Raw genomic sequence first — 4,331 nt, 5'->3', positions numbered from 1 at the left:
TATAAAAAGTGAGCATTCTTTCCCTCTCTCTTTTCCTTTTGCTCCCACTCAGAAGCGGCCACTAACAGCCCCCACGATAAACTTCCTTTTCCTCTGTTTCCTGACACGGCTTTGTGATGCCTCTTGTCTCCAACCTGCCAAGGTTATCTTCTACTGTTAAAGTATTGCAGAACTATAATTAAATCTGCTTCATGAGAAGAAGAGTATTATCGGTGATGATGTACAAATTTGGTGATGAGTACAAATTGGGAATCTACATAGCTATGCATGTGATAACATACCAGGTAATTTAAAAATCTTTGAAGCTAATAGACTTTGAATTCAAAGACCACTTCCTTGAAAATTGGCTGTTGATTGAAGGAAACTATGGTGTTTTATATCTTTTGTTTATTTGCTTGCTTGTTCTTTGTGGGCTCCACATCAGGCTTAAATGTGGTGCGATAACTTCTTGAAACTCCCATCTGAGTTACTAAGACTAGAAAGGATACAAATTTTGTTAAAGACATTACTAGAAAAGAAAGATCATAGACTCACTAGCAGTGCACATAATTCTTTACATTCTACATATGTATATTTTTATTTTTGTAATTTTGGCAATTATAATTGCTTATATGCTGATCCATATAAATGTAATCAAATCCCACGTTTATCACATAATATTAATAGGTGTAAATGACACAAATACTCAGATGGTAAAGTTTTTTAAAAAAATCATAATAACAGAAACCCCTGTTTCATATAAGAGTAAATACGTGTCTGTGGAAAAGTGTTTGCAATCAAAGTCATGAGTCTGCTGAAGATGTACTCTTGCTTTTACAAAGTGGTTTTGTGATCAGAATATGGTAAGATGAATCAACTGGATATAAAGATGCCAATTTTTGTTAGAACTTGATATGGATGTCTTCATAGGAAGCCAATCTAGCAATAAACTCAAAGATATGATAATGGAACCCACATAGTAGCTGCAAACCCAAGAAACATTTAACATCAAATCTATTACTCACACTGCTTTTAAATACAAGTTAGAAAGCATAATAAATGAATCACTTTCAAAAAACAAAAAATTCCTTATAGAACTTGAGACAGCTAACAGGAGATGTTAAATGGCTTTTTTTCTTTTTCTCTAAGGGATTATCAGATGCTCCTATTGAATGGCAAGAACAACTGGATTTGGGGATTTAAATACTCAGCAACAATAATTTTGATAGCGTATTGGCTTTTTGGGATCCTAGTCTGTTTGGATGCTCACCTTCCTAGACCTGGAGGGAGGGGGGAGGAACTTGAACTTCCCACAGGGCAGGAAACCCTGACTGCTCTTAGGACTGGAGAGGGAGGAGGAGAGGGAATGGGGGGAGTGGGAGGGTATTGGGAGGAGGGGAGGAAGTGGAAATTTTTATGAATTACTACTAATAATAATAAAAAAATAAAAAATGCAATTTTATCATCATCTCTCAGGGTACCGTAAATTCTAGGACCCTGAACACGTCCTGAAAACTGGTGCTCAGTACAGTGTGGCTCAAGTCTGTGAGCCCTCCGCACCACCCCACTTCCACTTTGAACAAATCAACTGCGCCCCTGAATTTCTTAGAAAATTTCCTTCTGGCAAAGTTCCTATATGAGGGTGATGATGAATTCTGTGTGTTCGAGAACAATGCTCTCGCCTAGTTTGTGAGCAACAAGGATCTGCTGGTAAATATTTCCGCGGTAGTAACTCTGATGGTGTTGGTGGGTGAACATTCCTGAGAGTGGCATCGTTCCTCCAACCAGCACCTGGGTATTCCTTACCTTGGGCATCAGGCAACAAACAACCCAGCCACTAAAAATGAAAAACAAAACAAAAAACAAACAAACAAAAAAAGGAGATGAGTGAAATCCTGGAGCTGCTAGACACTCATTGGAAGAAAAGGATATTTTTGGTGGGTGAGCCAATGGCACTGGATGATATCACAGTTGTTGTCTGTACTCTTCTGTAATTTTACACACAGGTCTTAGAGCATCCTTTATGCCAGGCTTTACCCGATACCAACTGATGGCACCTCACCTTCATTTGCCAGGCCTAATTAGGGAAGTCTTGCGGGAGGTGAAGCTGTTTGAGAAAATGGCTGAAATTGATACTAAGAAGTTTTCAGAGACCCAACCATAAAAGATATTCTAAGGAAAGAAAAGGGTTCAGGAGAAGAGAAATAGAAGCCCCAAGCTGAGCAAAGAGGGGGAAAAAAGCCACTGTTCTAACTCCTATGGAAAAGAGGGATGAGAATGAGCAGGCCCTGGCTGCTTCTCTCATGGGGCCAAGACCTACTTCTATCACCTGGCCCAGAGTACCTTTGTGTTGGATGATTTTAAGTTTAAGTACTCCAATGAACACGCTCTCTGTGGTGTTGCCATATTTTGGGGCGCATTTGGTAAGGATGACTGGTACCTCTGGTATGGCGAATACTGTTTCCCTGAAGGGTTCACCCAGAACTTTTGAGTTGTAACCTCATCACTGGAATGTTCCAGATTGGATAAACTGAGGAAGAATGCCTTTGTCATTGTTTTTGGGAACAACAATAGCAGCTCCATTTTTGGTGTTTGGGTCTTTCATGGCCTAGAACTTACTTTTCTGCTGTGTCCAGAGTGGCAGGTGTACTGTGAGTCATATACATGGCAGAAACCCTATGCTCACAGGGAAGAGATGCAGACACTGGTTCAAGAGTATTTTTACTGGGAGGGGCCCTTCCAGCATGTTGGCAAAACGTCAGTCAAGGCAAAATCTTCAAGTGAACAAGTCCTGCTATTGGCTAGCTACCTGCACCTTCCCTTCAAGGGAGATGGGGATCATTAAAGAAAACTGAACATTGAGGGAAAATAAAAGCTTTTGTAAAAACCTAAAAACACTTGTGGGGGGAAAAAAGCATGGTGCAAATTTTCCTTCATTAGGTGTTAAATATTCACACCATGTTAAGGAAAGTGTGGTCTATTTGAGTATTTGGTTATGGTTCAATGGATACTATTTAAAGTTGCAGTCATAGGAGGAGACAGGAACTTCCTCTGGCATAGAAAGGGCAGACATCTGTTGCCGAGTACATAATAACACTGTGAACCTGGAGATTGTGTTCGAATTAATTAATTGAAATCAACCTTGGCTCAGGAGGTGGCGCTAGCCGCTAATTGACAGAAGGTAATCGCAGAGAGTCAGAGGGCATCTGGAAGATGAACAGAGGGACATGCAGGAAGTATTAGGAGGGTCTTTGAGTGCAGAGGGTTTTTGGTTTGGCAGAGTGAAATGAAGCTCTCTTTTTGAGACACAAAAAAAGGGAAGGTCAGTTAGTTGCTCCTCCTCAACCTCTCTGAGTTAGCAAGTTTTCACCACAGCCTCTGATTCCTGAGTCTTATTGATAAATAGAATTATATTTAGTTAAAACTGTATTGGGTGGCAGGGGCAGAAGATGGATCCTGTGGAACCTAAATGTCCCATCAAACTGCTACCAGTTAAACAGGTCAATAACTGTGGAGCTGACATTATTGGCTGAAACAGCAGTATATTCAGTTGCAGCTACTGTTCTAGAAATAAGATGACAGACATCTCTGAAATGGAGGGGGAAATAGCTCTTATTCATATTATTAATAACACCATCTTTTTTTATTTCAGAGATAAAAGTTTCAGAAGCACAAGTATCCATGCTTCATGAAAGGTGAGGGGTTATAGCACTGTGAGGTAAAATTGTAATGATCCTATATAGAGCTATTTGTAACTTTTAGCTGTATATTTCTCTGTGAACTTTTCAAAAGTGAAAATATGTGCCATGAATGTATAATGAATAACAATCAAGATGATCACACATCTCACTGTCATTTAACTTTCAAGATTACATAAATGTGATTATGTGTTAAATATGAATACTAAGTTAAGAAACTTTAATTTTCTTTCACTGAAATTATTTTAGCTGACATCCCATTTTCTATAGTCTTTGATAAAAAATAAATATATCTTAGAAAATTTAAACCACTCATGTGCAGAAATTTCACCAACTATTTCTTATCAGCATGAACTTGGGAAGAATGATTAAATTCTACCAGTTTCACACTTAATTGCATGTGCAAAATCAGAGATTGACCATCACTCAAATATTAGAAACCAAAGCTGGTAGTTTGGATTATGCATAGTGTCATAATTCTGCTTCTGACCCCATGGACTGTGGATAAGATATATCTTCCTCTCTGATTCTGTTTTGCTTCAAAATAACCATTACAGGTATGCCTCTCATGCACACTTGTAACAAACAATCGCTATCACCTCAAAATTTTCAAAATAATATTAAATGTTTTACTCTATTCTCGAGAAAACACTG

At 38.7% G+C, this 4,331-nt stretch overlaps 1 pseudogene; it reads left to right on the top strand.

The window, feature by feature from the left end:
* The first annotated feature begins 215 nt into the window (after window positions 1-215).
* On the top strand, window positions 216-2,763 carry LOC125390854 (elongation factor 1-gamma pseudogene; annotated as a pseudogene).
* Window positions 2,764-4,331: the final 1,568 nt, after the last annotated feature.

Source organism: Myodes glareolus, chromosome 16 (assembly GCF_982192425.1).
Source record: "Myodes glareolus chromosome 16, mMyoGla1.1, whole genome shotgun sequence".
Classification (NCBI taxonomy): Eukaryota; Metazoa; Chordata; class Mammalia; order Rodentia; family Cricetidae; genus Myodes; species Myodes glareolus.
The sequence above is the reverse complement of the archived record's forward strand: the minus strand, read 5'-3'. Positions and strand labels throughout refer to the sequence as shown.